The 19199-nt window shown below is 40.3% G+C and overlaps 3 pseudogenes; all 3 read right to left on the reverse strand.

Annotated features, from left to right (window-relative positions):
- Positions 1-457: 457 nt before the first annotated feature.
- Positions 458-3332, reverse strand: LOC136543434 (uncharacterized; annotated as a pseudogene).
- A 2646-nt stretch (positions 3333-5978) lies between these two features.
- Positions 5979-7777, reverse strand: LOC136545358 (uncharacterized; annotated as a pseudogene).
- A 1242-nt stretch (positions 7778-9019) lies between these two features.
- Positions 9020-16735, reverse strand: LOC136543435 (uncharacterized; annotated as a pseudogene).
- Between the last annotated feature and the right edge of the window lie 2464 nt (positions 16736-19199).

Genomic DNA, 19199 nt, shown 5'->3' on the forward strand with positions numbered 1-19199 from the left:
GTGGGCTATCAAAAATCAGCAGACATTCAAATTTAAATTGCACCAACTTCAAATTTAAATTGACAATAAATTCAAACTTAAATTCACACCATTCAGGTAGTCACAGATCATCACAGATTCATATAAATATGCCATCGCATATAAATAGATATAGAGGTCACATCATCACAGATTCACAGATACATCTAAATATATGCCAACATAGTAATTATCAGTTACATAAGAAGTTTGGCACACCATAGGCTAGGACATGCATCAGACCTTACATCAGTTCATCAGTTCACAGAACATGCATCGGTTCATAGGTCGAAGATCATGCATCAGTTCAAACAAAAGACCATGCATCTACCTGTTCACAGACTAACATTGCCGGAAGACAACTTGTCAAAATGCATCCATTACCAAAAGAAGCATCCAACAGCATCGGTGCGCCAGTCGGTAACCCAAGACAACCTTACTATTTTGCTTGACATCCTGGAATCATGGACATCAAAGTCCTGATCAGTGCATTAGTGTCAGCTTGCCTTTTCTTCAATTCCTCTTCTTGCTTAACCCTCGTTGTTTCTGATTCCTGGAATTTCTTTATCATTTCTTCCATTTGCTGTTGTTGAGTCTTGATAACCTCCCTAAGATCACTTGATGTTTGTTTCTCCACCACCGGTTCCTCTTCTAGGTCGCGCTCACTGACACAAGTACCTTTGCTTCTGAGCCCCACATTTACAAGAAATATGTTCTTCTTAGTTTTCTGAACAAGAGCCTCAGAGACCACATCAGTCACATCCTTTGGTTCAAGACCATCATCTACAGGTTCATTTAGCTTCTCCTCCATTTCAACCTAGCAGTGGAGGAGACATAGATAGCTCAATGACCATGACATATGAACCTAATGTATCATCTGGTTGTGAACTAAGTATGATTTTACTTACAATAAGAGATTGAACTGCAGGAGCAAACCCTTTCTTTTTGCTGTAGTGCATCTCTTTAAATAGTTCCAGTGCATTTGGTGGTTCATTTTTGTACTTGTCCGCCTGAAAATGAATAGAAAAGGACACTTTAAAAAACTGTTGCTGATTCTATGTATTTCTAACACAGATAAAAGGCAGTAAACAAACTAAAGTTACAACATGTTCTAGTGAAAGTGCCATAGCTAATTTTACAGCCCCAAGTTTAGTATGTTGTGACATAATTTTGAAAACCAAGCAACCAGCAGCAGATTTTTATCAACTATTACTAATCTATGTGGCATAACTACATACAAAGCTCTCTTAAATATGCAGAGAAGAAAAGACCTGACAAACAAATGACAATACTTGGTATTCAACTTAAAGTTAGTTCATATACAGTATCTTGCAATTGAAGCTCAAACAGCATGTTCTAGTGAAAAGTGCTAGTGAGTTGTACTCACCAAATTTACAATCTGCATTTCATAGCTGCGAGAACTAGTGGTCTGATGGAACTGCACTTTGCTTCTGTTCTCTCTGTTCTTCTCACAAGTCACCTACAACAACACAGTTATGTTGTTAAGCACATATGACATCAACATGATGAGATGGGGAATAGTTGGATGAACTTACCATTTTTTGCTCATTTTTCTAGTGTTCCACAAGTTTATCCCATTGCTCATCAGTCATTGAGGCCACAGGAGATGTTTTGGGCACTAGATGTAGTGGCAAAGCATCAAAATACCTCTTTTTGAGCTTGTAGTGCTGCTGGCGAATAGCTTTCTTCATCATAGCCACACATGCTTTTTTTCATAGGTGCTGCCTTTACATCCGTATGAAACTTTGGCTGGTAACAGTAAACAACATTGCCAAATGTTATTGAATACACAATGTTAGTGTTGGAAATAAACAGTGGAAAGAGGCGAGTTTGAACACTTACACCAACTCTGTCTATGTACCCCTTGATGATCTTAGGATGTTTCTTGTACTCCTTCCAATGTGGAAATATCGGAACATGGTTCCTTACAGCAATGTTGTACTCAGTTGCAAATTTTGCAGCAATCATCACTGAGTTCGATCTTTTCTTCCCCGATTCAATAACCAAAGGAAGTTTGCCTTTCCTCGAGTTAGTCATTGAATCAAGTTCTCTCCCAATATTAGGTCCCCTCATCCTGTCCTCCTCATCAAATGGGTCATCTACAAAGGATAAGCATAAACTTCTGAACTCTGATTCAAGAAATTCACCACTCGGTAATGCAGAAACAAAAGTAGTAACAAATGCTAGTTAAATATTATCCTATCAACTTATGAAAATTAAAGTTGTTGATTTAACAATAATATCAAAACTAGTGTTCAAGACTGAGCCAGTTTTCATTTTATTATGAACAATGTATGAAGTACAGAATTTTAGTCATGCATTGGTGACTAAATTGTCTATCCATGAGTTATCTTAAGCATTGGAGTATCAACCAACCATAATAAATATCCTAATATAATTGACTAATTGAGCCTAGCAATACCAGGTTGACTTGAGCAGAAAATAACTGTAACTTGAACTGATGCTCATGTAGAGAAGCAAAGCATGCACAATTTGACTGCAAAGACAAGCTCGACTTGTGGTTCTTCTATGGTACTATGCACTTGCTGAACCATCAGGACAAGCTAAAACATGCGAAGAACAAATACCAAGAGCATGACACAGCATGACACATCTTCAGAAACGTTGACACCCTCTATTTCTCCATTTTCATTGACATCATTCATTATGGCAGCTTCAGAGAGGTTCAGCTCAGTTTGCATATGCTCATCTCCAGTCAGGCAGCCATTTTGCTCACCTACATCAGCTACAATGCAATATAGAATTAGTAATAGTACTTTGGAATGCTGGTTCTACAATTTGAGTTCAATTTGTTACAGGATTGTAGTCATTTAACCTTCCTCTATAGGCTGATTGCAGATTTCAGCTTGATTAGTCACTGCAGTAACATCAGCTGGATGATTCTTCTGTGACCTTCTGAGAACACCAGGTTACATCTCAGGTTGCGCCTTCTGAACAGCTCTCTTGGTAACCTTTGTTGTTGTCTTCTTCTACATAGAACCAATCAAATGTATAGATTGGGAGATAAACATTAAATGCAATGAGCAAGCAATCCACATATTAAGATGACACTATGGAATAACTAGCACCTTATATGATAAACTAGCAAGTGTACAACCCAACTCTGTCTCCGGTTCTAGGCCATCATCACTTAGATGGCCATCACTGTTAGGCTCATCCTCACCATTGTACTCCAAACCAGAGTTTTTTTGTTTCCTTCTGCTGCTGGATTTCTAGGGAAATCCTAGTGTTCGTAAAAATATAGCTAGTACAGGAAGTCCTAGTTGCCGCATCTTTGCGTTGTTGCGGAAACACTTTCTCATATGCTAAAGTTCATAGTCAGTAAGCGGACGATCTGCATTAAGAAGGAATAAAGAGAAAATTAGGGACATATTTAAGCATCCTGTTCACATCAGCAACCAGTTCACATCCAGTTCACAACCAGACAGAAAACATTTTTAACATCCACTTCACATCAGCAAGGCCACAAGCAGCAGTCCTTAATCTGTACAAGGATCCTCTGCTACTTGCTATACAGATCTTAATCTATACAAGGACATCTTATTTTTATTTTCCCTTCACATAAAAAAAATTGGCACCCATCATATATACCAATCAGACATAGCATATCTTTGGAAGAAAAAAGAAATCAAAGCAACCTTCCTCAGCACTTTGCTTCTTTCGCATTTCACTACACCATCGAGTACAGCCTGAACTAAGAGGCAGCAAAGAAAACTAATAGCACTAAAAGATGGCGGTAGGAACAACGATGTTAAGAAACACAGCACCACCCCACCAACCCTGAACCCACCATGGCAATCAGACTTTGTGGACCAAGAAACACAGGCATCTTAACTCAAATAGGGTTCTAATCACCTACAGCCATTATCACTTAGATAGGGTTCGTAGGAGCATATCTAGGCGACCCGATACTGTGTAAGCAAGATCACTGAAAATAAGGATGCAAGAGAGACACTTCGCCTGCAAACTGGTTTCCCGTCCGTGGCCTCTTCGCTGGTTTTCTGCCCCTCTTCTTCGGTGACATCGGCGTTTCTATAGGTACTCCTGGAGAAGAGGAAGCGGTGGCTGTGGGATAGTAGAGCGGCGGTGGCTGCGGGACGGCGGACGGTGGGGCCGCTGGCTGCGGGACGATGGATGGCGGGGCGTAGGGTTCTGGGGGCGAGATTTGGAGGATTGGGGGGGATTTGGGGGCGGCGTTGCCTGCAAGATGGCGGAGCCCGATTATATAGGGCGCTGCAATATTACCAAAATAGCCTCATCGTTTCCTTTGTGTGATGGAGTGCTGTCTAGGTGGGCGGGCCAGATTGGTAAATTCGCATGCCAAATTGTGGAGTGGGGAAGGCCGCTGTCAGCAAAAAATTCAGGGTGCACACCTACACTATTCAGAATGCCCGCCGAAACATTCAAGGTGCTTCTTTTTTCTCGAAATGGTCCTTATATATTTTTTGTAGCTATAAAGATATTAAAATAGTGCACGGTAATAACCAAATTTGGATTACTATATATACTTGCTCGGTATTAATTGTATAAATTTGGTCAATTAAATTGTTTAGGCCTGGTAATGTAAATAAATCACTACTGCCCCCTCTTATGACAAGTAATAGTACTTAATAGCACATATTAAGCCCAATAATCTATATAACTTCGAAGCTCTCACATGTATTTCTACAAAGGCTACATTTTACTTTGTGGTACGTGCCACATAACCTATACTGATCATTAATGATTTGAGAAGTGTTCGACTCGAACGTATCTTGCTTATGGGGTTTTGGTGGTTATATATATATATATATATATATATATATATATATATATATATATATATATATATATATATATATATATATATATATATATATATATATATATATATAGTCAGTACCAAATAACTTGTACTAATCCCTAAAGGTTCTCTACCTACGTAGATCAATCAACTCCATCGTGTTATGCTATATAAGGCTGATTTTTTGGTGACTACCCATTGATGTCTGTATATATAGTACTCCTTGAACATATTATACTCTACACATCGATCAGCTATTGCTTGTATTTCTCCACTGGCTACATTTGACTTTGTGGTAGGTGTCACATAACCTATAGTAATCGTTGATGATTTTAGAAGTGTTCGACTCGAACGTATCTTGCTTAGGGTGATTTGGTGTTGATTTTATATATAGTAAGTACCAAATAACTTGTACCAATTCAATTCCTAGAGGTTCATCTCTAGCTAGCTAGCTAGATCTCAATCGAAATCAGGGTGACTACCCAATGCATGTCTAGTAATCATATAAGATGTTCTACATCGATAATCAACTCCATTCCAAGTTAGGATGATTATGTGAAAATAGAGTGATTTTGTGGTGACTACATAGTAAGCACCAAATGTACATCAAGATATTGTGTATGTCCTATATTTAAGAATATGAAATTATAGAAATTCTTGAAATTTTGACAAAAATTCTTCAAAAATAAAAAAGGTATGAAATTTGGTCAAAATCTTGGCCAAAATCTACTCCTTAGTTTATCACCTATCTGTCTTCAAAATTCTCTCGGCCAAAAGGATGTTGTGTAACTAAATGACATTCTTTTCTTTAAATTTATTCTGTTTGCTGAAATTTGTTATTTTATCTGTATAATGAAATTTGGTCTTCAAACTTGCAAAATATGTACCTTTTCTCACTTGATCTGGAGTACATGTGTGCAAAAACTGTGTGGATTACATGATGAAAACAGAAATGGTCACAATCCAAACAGGGGCAGCTTGCAATACTAAACAGGGAAATTCTGGACATAATATAGTCATAAATCCAAACAGAAATGTCTTGTTGCTTCCAAATATGGTTTCTTAACTCCATTACTAAATAGGGAAAATATTACATAATAATACATGACAAATGATCAGATCACTAGTACAGAAACTACTCATCATCGCTATCTACCTCAATAGGGACAACTTCTTCTTCACTCCAGTACTCCATCAGTGTGTCATCCTCTGCCTCATCACCCTCTTCATCTTCACTAATAGTCTTTGATTGATTTTCCTTTGTAAATCGAGCAACCTCAGCAGTCTCAACAAGAAGGCCTGCCTCATCAGCCCTGTTCAAAGGCATGTCAGGTAACATCTCAGAAACTTCTGGTCTTCTGCCAATGTCCACAGCACATGTCTGCTCTTGATAGGGTGCAGCAGTGGATACGACACTATCTATTTCAGACACATTGTACAAATGACGATGCTTAAATGTCTGGACAATAGGCCAATTCGTTCCATTCTTAATATCTAGCAAATAGAAAACCTATGTAGCTTGAGTTGCCAAAATAAAACAGTCTTTCTTGTACCACAAGCTGCCAATATTGATGCTTTTACAAAATCCATCATCCCTTACTGCAGTATGCTTACCATCCAATTTATACCAGTCACATCTAAAAACAACAACAGTTCTTTTTGTACCATCATCCTTGGCATTGTACTGTAACTCAATAATCTCTTTCAATGTACCATAAAAATCAATCATCTCACTTCTGTATGCACCTGCACAGGCCACCCCAGAGTTTTGTGTCTTCTTGTTTTTGTCATGCTCGACGGTGCAGTACCGCACACCATTGACAACACATGTGGAGTATGATCTTACTCTAAGGTCAGGGCCACAAGCTAGGGCAAATATATCATCATCTACCTCCTCTGATGCATTCAACCTCCACACCTGCAAAAGGGAATGTCTCAGCGCCAAAATAATTATCTACAAGATAACTAAAAATTTAGGATAACAATAAGATACTAACGTAATTCCTAAACCAACTCCCAAATCCCTACTATGTCCTTCTTTCAAGATCTGCAGCAGCCACCCCTGCTGCTGTTAATTCATCTTCAAACATTCTGTAACTCAAAAATAAAAAAATCAGTAAGTTGCTAATCTGAAAATCATTAAGAAACAGATGTAATATACAAAATATAGATTTAAGAACATACTTTATGTACTTCTCGGCCTGATCACAGTTATGGAGAACATACCAAACCAACTTATCAAGTTCCTCGGAGTAGGAAAGATCACATGCACCAATAAGATTGACATTGTGCCCAAAAACATCAACAGTATAGGCTGATTGATCTGAAAATCCAACATTTCTTGGGAGTCGATTAAACCTTGTCTCTACATCATCCATATATCTCGAGCAAAATGTGAGGGCTTCATCTGCCACATAAGCCTCTGCAATTGAGCCTTCTGGGAGTGCCTTGTTCCTAACAGACCTCTTCAAACTATACAAGCGCCGTTCAATTGGGTACATCCACCCAAACTGCACAGGTCCACGGAGGATGGCCTCATCAGGCAAGTGGACAGCAAGGTGAACCATGACATCAAAAAAAGCAGGGGGGAGATTTTCTCAAGCTTGCACAATATGATAGGTATTTCAGTCTTCATTCGAGCCAAGACATCTTTGTTTAGTTTTTGCCTGCACAATTCCCTAAAAATTTTGCTGAACTCAACAAGTGTTTGATATATATCATCATCCAACAGCCCTCTCAGCCCAGCAGGTATAATCCTTTGCAACAGAATGTGGCAGTCATGAGTTTTCAGGCCTTGCCACTTGATTGAGTCAGCATTTAAGCATCTTTGTATATTTGAAGCATATCCATTTGGAAACTTGGCCTCCTTCAAGAAATTACAAAATTCAATCTTCTTTGACTTGGACAACGTATATCGAGCTTTGGGCATGTCATATGAATCTCCACTATGCTGTAATTGCAACTCCTTTCTAATTTTCAAATCAGCTAGATCAAGCCTTGCATTAACTGTGTCCTTTGACTTCCCTTTTATGTCCAGAATGGTACCAAGGAGGCTTTCACACACATTTCTTTCAATATGCATGACATCAAGATTGTGTCTAAGCTTCAGAGATGGCCAATATGGTAAGTCCCACAAACAAATCCTTTTGCTTCAGAGATGGCCAATATGTAAGTCCCACAAACAAATCCTTCTGCCCCAAATTGGCACACGATTCCTCGAACGCTTCCTTTTCTATCCTACTCTAACATCTCTAACCTTTTCTAATTCTTCTAGCAGCTCTTTTGTGGTGAAAGTACCTGGCTTCGCACTGCTATCATGGAGGGATGCAAATTCACTGTCCTTGCGCAAACGATGACCTCTCGGAAGGAAACGATAGTGCCCAATATAACATAGCTTGCTCCTTATGGCATATGACAGAGGATTTTGGTCACAATGGAGACAAGCAAAGTAACCACTTGTGGTACGCCCTGATAGGGTACTTAGTGCTAGATAATCATGAATGCACCACAACACTGCAGCACGAAGCTTAAAATCTTTTCCGGTGATAGCATCAAGAGTATCCACACTAGACCATAGCTCAAGTAATTCTTCTACAAGAGGCTGCAAGAAAACATCAAAGGCCTTCCTCGGTGAATGAGGATCGGGAATCAACAAAGCCATCATGAAATTAGATTCATCCATGCATGCCCAAGGTGGTAAGTTGTATGGAATCACAAAAAAACAGGCCACATGCTATAAGATGAACTCATGTTGCTAAAAGGATTGAAACCATATGTGGCAAGTCCAAGTCTTAGGTTTCGGGCATCTTCAACAAAATCAGGCCAGCAGTTGTCAAAATTTTCCCATGCCTTTCCATCTATTGGATGGGTCATTTCCTTCTCATTGTCTTTCCTCTACAACTTATGTCACTATCCTTCCTCAGATCTTTTCTTGGAAACAAACAACCTTTGTAGCCTAGGGACCAATGGAAAATGCTGCAATACTTTTGCTGGAACCTTCTTGCTCTCATGATCTTTCCATCTTGATGCCTCACAAACTGGACAATTATCCAATTCTGCATATGTCTTTCTAAATAGCACACAATTATTGGGGCACACATGAATTGATACATAACCAAGTCCTAATTCACGTTGCATTTTCTTTACTTCATCATATGATTTTGGAATAGTATTGAATTATGGGAAAGCTTCTGACAAGATCCTCAAAATTGCAAAAAATGTTGAGTTAGTGATCCTATAGTATGACTTCACATGGAGCATCTTGATTACAAATGTGAACCTTGAAAAATTGATGCAACCAGGATATAGCTCACGCTTAGCCTCTTCAATCAGCTGTTTGAAACGTGATGCAACGTCCTCATTTCCATCTTCAAGTGCAGCCTCATTTCCATTTTGTTCAGACCTAACGAGTTCCCCTAACATCCCTTCAAGTCCACAATCATTAGTGTCCTCAGATATAAAAGAATCAACATTTGCATCCTCAAGTACTGCTGGTTCCTCCAAAACATGAACATCGATGTCCTCTCCATAATTTATCCACCTGCTATATGTGCTAGACATGCCATTGAACAGTAGGTGCCTCTCCACTTCATTTTGGTGCAGAGATTGATGGTTCATACAGCGACTACATGGGCACAAAATTTGCTCATCCTCAGTAAACCTCTCTCTGACGAAGTTCATGAAAGACAGGACACCACAAATATACTGAGGCGTAAACAGAGCACCATGAATCCAATGTCTATCCATCTACATAAAAAATTGTAGAAAATAAATAAATCTTCATTACAACCACTACATCAAGTAACAAATGACATCACTGAATTAAACTGTGCATCCAAATCCATACCAGTCGAAGTCAGCTGATCCAAGATCCGCAGGTGGCCGGCGATGGATCCCGTGCAGGGGAGCCTTGACGGAGCCGCTGCCGCCGCTGGAACCGCTGGCCCTCAGTATCCTCTCCACCGCTGCCGCCGCTTCCACTATACCGCCAACGCTTCTGTTGCCACCCCCTACGCCGCCTCCAGCCAGGAGCTCCTACGCCACCGCTAGCAGCTCCTAGGCCGCCGCCAGAAGCTCCTATGACGCTGCATATGCTGCTGCCAACGCCATAGGTCAAACGGCCGTCGCGGACAGGATCGGCCGCCGCGGACAGGGTCGTGGAAAGGGGCGGCCGGCGCAGACAAGTGTGGTCAGTGGTCAAATGGCTCCTTAATCTCAAAGCACTATAATTTGTTTGAGAAAGGACTAAAGAAAAAATAGATTAGCAGTATGCGAAAACAATTCAGTATCCTAGTGGTTAGGTGCCTGCTCTTGCAACCGAGAGGTTCGCGGTTCGATTCCCAGTAGCGGCAAATTTTTTTGCACATTTAGCTTCCTCACCGACAGGTAGGTCCCACCTTCCCTGTTTACATCCCTCACCGACAAGTAGGTCCCACCTGCCCAGCGCCAGCCCCCTGCCTCTCAGTCTCTGATCAGCATGACACGTTGGATGTTGGATCTGTGACCTCCCACATGAGTCTGTCATAGATGACTACGGAGGTGCCAAAATGATCGGTGATGTCCAACCATGACAATAATTTAACTAATCGTCATATATCTATCACCTTGGATTTGGACCGTCATAGATGACTACATTCTGTGATGATTTGTTGGAAGGTCACGGGTAAACCGTCATATATAAGGGTATTTCTTGTAGTGTTACCGGTGTTTCACCTGGATCAACAACAGGAGCAGGTGTCTGCACATAAAATTTGAGCAAGAAATCTATCAAGGTATATAGATATATAGAAAATTATGAATAACTAAGGGAGATAGTTTTAGCATACTGATTGATTGTCGTGGGTAATCTGAAGAACTTGTTGCTGAGGTTGTGGACCATGCGTGATCTAAAGTGAACTTGGTGGCTGCGTAGATGTGGTTGCTGGAGCTGGAACAGTTTCTGCGGGTTTTCCAGATGCAGCAATGTTCAGTGCAGAGTTTCGCCTATCAGATCTATCTAAAATATGATTGACCAGGTACTGCCTCCTTGCTCTAGTGGTGAATATGAGTCTTCAGTGAGGCCAACGGAGAAAGTAAATTTCTTGGAAATAATGGACTGGAGAGGCTGAGGTAGGCCAGATGCTAATTTCAAAGGGTTTATAATTAGACCGCGGTCTTTCTGAACAATTAACTTGGCTATCTCATCATAAGCGAAAAAACTTGCTTCTCCTGTTTCATCCTTCGCGGTGAAATTTAGTAGGTACCTATATATTTCAGATAAATGAAACGTTGTTAATTGCATGGTCTTCAATTACTTAATATACGATGAGGTTGCTGCTGAGGAAGTTTAAATAATTATTGATTACCTGGGCCAAGGTGTTGTGGCATAGCATTTTGGACATTTGTATCCTCCACCAAGCTGAGGATCCATTTTTTTTCTTGCATCCTTTGCAAGACATGTACCACCAGTTATTGTTATCTGCTATGTTTGTGACGGTCACCGTGCATTTATAGCCTTCGTCCTATTATGGGATTTATGGGTCACAGAAAGTTGCAGTTAATTATAGGGCTATAGAAGTAAAAGGAATTTTCTGAAATAAAATTAGGGAGGATCACTTGGGCTATACCGCAAACTCATATGGATCTATGCTATTTAGCTCAGCAATATTTTTCTGTTGTAGTGGAGTATCATGTGGCTGCATAGGCACTTCTGCTTTAGACGGCGGAGAGGCCGTTCTATATATATTGGCTGATCCTTAAACCTATATCATTCACACGAAGTAAGTAATGTAAATATGTTTCTTATAATCTGAAGTGAACATTGTTGATTTCAATATATGAAAATGTGTTTCTCTGATGCAGTAGTTACCCTGTTGTAAAATGGCAAAGCTTCTTTGACATCAGGGTTTAAATAGTAATGGCAACCACTGCTGGCACTAAGATAAGGTTTGTCTTCAATGTCCCGTGAGTGCCATTTTCTAGGTATGAAACCGACGAAGAGAGCAATAACTGCTTTTGGGTTTTCTTTAGTGTTGAGATAGTCTACAGTGAAGTTCATTGCGTAATCACTCCAGAGGGTTATTTTGAGCTCGTTGTCACTGCGAAGAGAAAGTTCGTTATTATTTATATATCACAGCTAAAAATATAGGCAAAAGGTTTTGATGGGTACTGAAAAACGAATTATAGGTTCCTTGTGTATATACCTCATGTCCTTTATAAAGACTTCCCTAAGGATACTTGCTCTTTCCTTGCCTTTGGGGGTTATGGATGTTACCGAGAGTTGTATCTTGTAATGTAACCCAGGACATCTGACAACAAAGATGAACGGGATAGTAAAATGCAGACTGCATATGAGTAATAGCAGAAATTCTATAAGCTTACCTGTCCTTCAGAAGGAACTATCTTGTCAAATGCAGTAAGAGTGTACACATACGCTGGAAATGTTTTTGGTAGATTTTCAGCTAACTTTACTGATGTAAACTCGGTAAATTCTAGCATCAAGTGACCATCCAAAGGCTTGTATGTTGCCTTCGCAGGGTTGACTTTGAATTTGCTGATCACATAGATATTGTCGACACATATAAGAGGATCTACTGCCGGTATTATTTCCTGGGGAATCTCAGCATACATGGCATCTCCCTGTATGTAGATAACAATGGAATTAGAGGAGAAAAGTATTGGAGCTGTGCATTACTGTAATATACATTGGCAGGCACAATTGTGTGATGACTATGTCAATATATTTTTAAAGAACAGTCTACTGAAATGTGTACAACTGTTTGTTAGTGTAAGTGTACATGCACGAATCTTACCTTCGCATCTGCTAAGACCAAACCAATATATAGTGGTGCTCTTTGACCCATGGTCTCTCTTACTGTCCATTTTCTCATGATACGCACGCATACAGAGGATTTGGGCCGTCCTTTTTGGAGCTTGCCTAAATAGGTGCCCTGCATCCTATAGATCACCAAAGTATGGAAACATTTAGGATAAAATTTAGAAGTACATGGACTCTTCATCATCAGGATGTTTCAAGGCGTGTAGTACTTTTCAGAAATCAGGAACATGTAAAGACGCAAGGTTAGGGGAGTAGAGCAATGAGGCAAACATAGGAATTGAATGTAAAGGATTTTAGTATATCGATCAGCACATAACCAATAACTGGACAGAGCAAAACCAAATTTAACAGCCATACGTACGTACAATAATCATGGTAACTATTTTATTTAGCTTGAGGTAGATATGCTGAGGTTTACATGGATTGAAACTAAGAAGCAAAGGCATCTAGGCCCAAACAACAATATACAAGAACTGTTAACAGCAAAATCCTATGTAGTTGCCTCAACAGTCTATGAATCCAAAAGCGCTGTGATCATGTCATCACATGTCAGACTTCAGTCATAACTTAGTGGACTTCACTATGCAGAAGGTAGATATGCCAGCACCTCCCTATAAACAACATTTCTTGTTTCATTTGTGCAACTACCATGTTCATCTTCTATAAGAATCTTCAGACCATGTTTGGTTGTGACACGTGAGACAGCCACGTATAGCTGGCCATGTGAGAAAACGGGTCTTTTAAGATAAACACCCACAGCCGATAGTGTTTGTCCTTGACTTTTGTTGATTGTCATAGCATAGCACACCTTTATTGGATACTGACGTCTTTGAAGAACAAATGGCCACTTGTTACTTTTCATGGTGAGAGAAATCCGTGGGATGAGAACGCTTTGCCCAGAAAATTTTCCACTAATTATTCTAGCCTCCATGACCATGTCTCCTAAGGAAACTATAACTAATCTTGTGCCATTGCAGAGTCCATCAGATTGGTTGAGATTACGGAGAAGCATCACTGGAACACCCTTTTTGAGTATTAACCGGTGCCGAGGAAAGTTGTTTCCATTGAGTGAGTTTAAAAACTCAACTGGATAAAGCAGATCATATGCTTCATGTGGTCCTACAGATTTTGCAATGCTATCTGAGCTAAGGTATTCTTTTTCTATTCCTGGGAGCAAGGAGACAATGTAGTCATTGATCACATCAGTTACTTCATTTGTTGGTGTTAGTATTGCTCTTTCACTGAGATATGCTGTATTACAATATTGTGACTCCAAATTTGGGTAAATAGCATTTACTATACAAGAGAGCTTGTCACCGTCTGTTACTAAAAGCAAGTCTTCAGGTATCTTAATCCATGAAGGTTCGGTTTCACCTTCTTTTGCAACTGAAGGTATTTTGCCTTCTCCAACATCTAGCGCCCATTTGCTAAATTCAGCGACCTCTTTCTAGTATTCTGGATCTGATGATGAGCAGGACAAGTGCATATTTTGGCATAAACTGAGCGCCTGTACATGTGACCACAGACGTGAATTAATTATGGCAGAGTTGACAATTTCTGATCTACTGCCTCCTTCAACAACAGGGAGTATTTGCCTGAGATCACCACCAAGTACCACTACTTCACCACCAAAGGGGATGTCAGCAGCCTCTGGGTGGTGTGCGGACTGTACGTCACGAAAAGTTCTATCAAGAGCTTCAAAAGCTCTTCTATCGGTCATGAGAGCTTCATCCCAAATAGCCAAAGTTGTCTCTTCAATAAGTTCAGAAAGCATCGTCCACCTTCTTATGTCACACACTGATCCATCATCTAAGTCACATGGAATTTTAAATCTAGAGTGAGCAGTGCGGCTACCTGGTAAGAGAAGTGAAGCGACCCCCGAAGAAGCAACAGTAAGAACAATTTGTTCCTGTGCTCTAAGGTAGCTAACGATGTGGTTCCATAAATAGGTCTTGCCAGTTCCACCATAACCAGAAACAAAAAAGAATCCCGGCTGATTGTTGACAACCTTGTTCACTATGGCGTGAAATGCATGTATCTGATCACTATTTAGAGTAGTTGTGAGGTTCGCTGTGTCCAAGAGAGGGTCCGAGGGATATGAAAGCTCTTCATCAATTAGGCGGTTGTATGATACAGAGTACAGATTCTCTGTTCATTGAGGTAGGTTGAAGTCACGTATGTTACTCCCGTTTTTTTGCAAATATGGAGGCTAATTCTTCAAGAAGATAGTCCCTTGCATTGGTGTCAGGCATTTGATAATTAAGATCACCAATGATATCTCTAAATTGATATTAGATATCATCAGCTAACAGTGGCCATACTTTTTCAAAGAAGGCATTCCCATCTCCAACTTCACAGAAAAGTATCATGGTAACAAATAGTTTGCATAATTGGGCTGATGTAGCCCAAGCGGTAGCCTCATCAAAAGCATTGTACCACTCTTGATCATCACCGAGAAGACCACAGGATCTACATGCCTCTTTAAAAGTTGGATGACATGTATGGTTGTGAAATCTAAGGTCTTCGTAGCTGGTTGCACCTTTCACAATTAGTAATAGCATTCTAAGATAGTATATCGCTCTCCCGCTGATGGATGTACATAGTGGAGGCGACCAATCTTTCCCTGCCGATGATGACGTTTCTCCCAGATTCTATCCTTCTGTTCCCATTTCCATCTAGAAGGAAACTATGAATAGGTGAGAGTTCTAGCATTAGGGTTTAGCTGATTGCATGTAAACCATTCAGTTAACATAGTTTTCCTTAGAAATTCTTCTGAAACAACTCTGTCCATTCTGGACCTAGCACTAAAAGTAATGAAGTTTTCATTAGGTAAGTGCACAGGCATTCTTTCAACAGCAGGATGATGTCTATGAATATCATAGCCGAATATTTGCCATCATGCATCTTGTTCACAAATGTAGCGACAGTCAAGGTATTCCTTCACCTCATTGATTGTGTCTGTATCTCTATCATATGGAGTAGATTCAGCTCTTCTTATCCTTTCAAGATAAACCTTACTGCAGTCTGCACCCTTTGTGACATATTTGAAGAGATACTTTATGAAAGTACTTTTGTTGCACCATTCGACATTTATATGAGCTTGATACTTCTTCAATAGGCTTATATTGTATGGAACAACCCATCTGTTGTCCATCTGAAGACCACCTTTTTCAATATAAAGATTGTTCTGACGGCGTTTGTAGAGTGCAAAGCCATCAAAATTTACGGAAGTTTCTTCATGATATGGTTTTGGGAAATGTTTTGAGCACTTTCCATCTTTCATGCAAGGGCAGGTTGGATTTTGTGGACCACACGGTCCATGGATCATATGCTCAGCAACAAGGGCATAACCTAGTGGGTCATCCTTTGGATCAGGTATTTCAACGCTAACATATGAGTCAATCATTGTAGGAGTCGGATCTGATGTGTCTGCTGCAGTCCATAAAATTATGTGTGCATGTGGAAGTCACCATTTTTGGAATTCCACAGTATGCAGCACTGTAATTTGGACAGCAAAATTGACACGGGTAAGATGAGCATAAATGAATCAGAATAATAGGATAAGGTTTCTGTACATGAGAAAAATGATAGCACAAGAGGAAGTGAAAGCAGGAGGTTTTGTAACAGGAACCAACTAATTCAGCATGGCTAAAGCTATATGAATGAAGACGTCTAGGGGAACATAACAATGCATATGAGCAGTACCTGCGTTGCATGGTCCAAAAGCATAACCATCTTTGATATCATGTAAGAGCTCCTCCAACTTCATATTGAACACCCTAACAATAATATCAGCCCTATCATTTGGTTTCTGTCCAGGCTCGAAGATGCCTTCAGCAATTTCTAGCCATTTACGAGTGCTCATGAAAAAGTAGTCAGGAGGGCCATACTCTCTACAAATTGCAATCCCATCATGATAATTATGTATCATGTATCGTCTACCTCCTGTGTGTGACGCTGGTAAGACTGTCATTTTGCCCATTTCACTGCCCTCTGTACAACCCCTGCTAATAGCATCACGGATACCTTGAATACTTTTCATCCGAATATCTTTCTGATGCTTCATTATATACCATAGCCTGTTTTCGTCAACACATGCACGGGCGTCGACTTTGGCTTGGCTAGATAAGGCACCATAAGAGAGATAAGAATTCGGTCGATTTCTTCTGTAATGGAACATGTAACAGAAGTAATCTTGCATGGTGACTTTAGTGTAAAAATTTTGTTGTGTTGGTCTTGTGCCTGCATATAAAACTCCAGCCTGGAACCCACACTCACCAAACGGAAACAACAAGGGATATTAAAGAGCCATAAAAGTAGGATGCAAAGCTGATATCTGCTTAAGCTCTCCTGAACGTGTCTCAATGATGATATCACACTCAAAAGCATCAGGGGAAAAATCTCCGACAACAAGCATAGCTAGTTGATCAGTTGTTGGCAAGTTATACTGGGGCAGATCCCCATCTCTAAGCCCAACAATTTGAACAACAAAGTCTTCATCACCATGGTCAGCTAACCTTTCTCTGGCCATTCTAAACTGTTTTGCCAAAGGATTATAATCATCTAGCATAGTTATTGGGGACTGGACTATAGAAGGATCTAGATCTGAGCCCCATCTCTCATCACGATGCAGAGATTGAATTATGTTGTGAACCGCATTAGATGTGTCATAAACATATAGCTGAATTTTTTTTGGAGGGTTCCCATCTGGAGGCAGCAATGATCCAATACGGTGATGGACTTGGCCACATATCTTGAAAACCGGAGGACCACGTCCATCGTTCATTGTCCGGTCAATGTTAGCCCCCATTGATGTGAAAGAAAAAAAGACAATTGTATTGCCTTATGTTTTTCATGAACTTGTTTGAGACTGTGCCACCATTGAATCTTGCCAATGAGGCTAACGGTTCTGGACGAGGCAGAAACAGTGGTATAACTTTACCACCTCTACAACAACTGTTGTAAACAATTCTTCCTGAACGTTGGCTTGAATCACGACCAACCTTTTCAGCATACCAAAACGCTGCATGACAATGTGGGCATTCATGATCTGGTGCTCCATAGTAGGATCTCCGTGGATATGAAACTGCATTGGTCGAATGAAGAATGGACCGGGAAAAGATAAGGCACTATTTCATACATGAAGATATAGAAACTATGAGAAGGAAATAATATTGAAGGCTCAACGGAAGCTACAAGGCTGGAAAATTTGAGGGATTAAATAGTTTGTACCTTTCAGAGCCTCTACAAATGCCTCATCAAACTGGCCACATGTGAGGTGATCGGTTGCGTGCCAGGGACCTCCTATTACATTTGAGAACCATATTTTTGTAAATTTTGGTGAGATCGTATGCTACAGAGAAAATGTAAACCAAGCGACAAACAAAGGAAAATATGCGAAGGATCCTGAAAAGATTGGATCGTTCGCGATATTACCTTTCCAAACTAAACGGTGCTGATCCAAGAGTCTCTTCCGCTTTTGTCTAGGTGTGGAAGGGTCAGTGTTTGGTGTACCGCATGAGCCACCTGATCTTGCTGCAGGAGCACGTATGGTCACAAAGCAGCGGGACAGTCTATGAACTAAGGGAAATAGAGGGAAGCAATCGCTGCAGGATACGTACAGTTTCCTGCAGGGGAAAATGCTGCAGTGCATGGCGCAGAGGTGCTTATAGGCACCGATGTAGAAGCTGCCAGGTTTTAATAAAATAGTCAATACATATATATATATAAAGCGCAATAATGAAAAGGGCAAATAACACGCATTAATCGCAAAGGTGCCACTGGGCACCAATGTAGGGGCTGCCAGGTTTAAATTACAACGGTCAATCCACATATAGTGAGGAAAACAACAGTAAAACCAAAAGGAATAGAATGAAGGCGGCCTAAGTGGCACGTACGGGACTGCTGAGCATCCATTTGAACTTGAATATTCATGAAGAAACGGCACCATAAAGCTGCATAGTCTAGTAGCACAAACCAAGACAAAAGGAAAAGGCACAAAGTTTTTAAGAAACAAAGGCAACGATTAAAGACGACGTCGATCCTTTTCATTTTAGATTTTCTCTATTCTATGTGTACACTTCATACAATCTCAGGTTCCGTATTAGGTGCTGTGTTTGAAAATAGAGTTCGATGTTGCAGCGGTCCATAGACCGCACAGGACGTATGTACTAGCCCACAACTTGCCAGTAACATGAAAGGTAATTACAGATCTAATAGGCTATCAAAAAAGGCAATATTTATACACATACATACACGACACAGGGTACAAAAAAAATTTGTTGTTCGAAACAGGTAGGTTACAAAGAACAAGAAGTGTTGGGCATATCACTAACCTCATGCAGCAGCCACTCTGCAGAAGCCAATAAGTCCGAATCATATTGGACTCCTTGCAGTGAGCTAGTGATTAGAAACCTGGCTAGTTGAACACCTCTATTAGCTACAGGAAGGAGGCGCTGTGCTAGTTCTATAAACTATTAAACCATGGATGTTGTAGTCTAAGACAACAAAGCCGTATATGTCTTGTAACGCCAGAAGTGC

Source organism: Miscanthus floridulus, chromosome 3, assembly GCF_019320115.1.
Source record: "Miscanthus floridulus cultivar M001 chromosome 3, ASM1932011v1, whole genome shotgun sequence".
Classification (NCBI taxonomy): Eukaryota; Viridiplantae; Streptophyta; class Magnoliopsida; order Poales; family Poaceae; genus Miscanthus; species Miscanthus floridulus.